Source organism: Merops nubicus, unplaced genomic scaffold (assembly GCF_000691845.1).
Source record: "Merops nubicus isolate BGI_N331 unplaced genomic scaffold, ASM69184v1 scaffold46238, whole genome shotgun sequence".
Taxonomy (NCBI): domain Eukaryota; kingdom Metazoa; phylum Chordata; class Aves; order Coraciiformes; family Meropidae; genus Merops; species Merops nubicus.
In genome coordinates, this window is record NW_008628598.1 from 1 (window position 1) to 213 (window position 213).

Consider the following 213-nt stretch of genomic DNA (forward strand, 5'->3'; position numbering starts at 1 on the left):
CCCGCCGCGTCTTGGCTCCCCGCGGGGTGCTCCACGAGAGGCTGCAGGGTGCCAGGGCTCTGGGGACCACATCAGCCCCGTGGGAGGGAGAGGAGGGGAGGAAGAAGGAAGAGAGAGAGAGAGGGTTAGTGGCAGAGACAAGCGAGTGAGGAGCAGCAGCAGAGCACCCAGGGCTGGTGGCAGAATGGGGAGGGGGTCGGGGAGGGAGGAGAG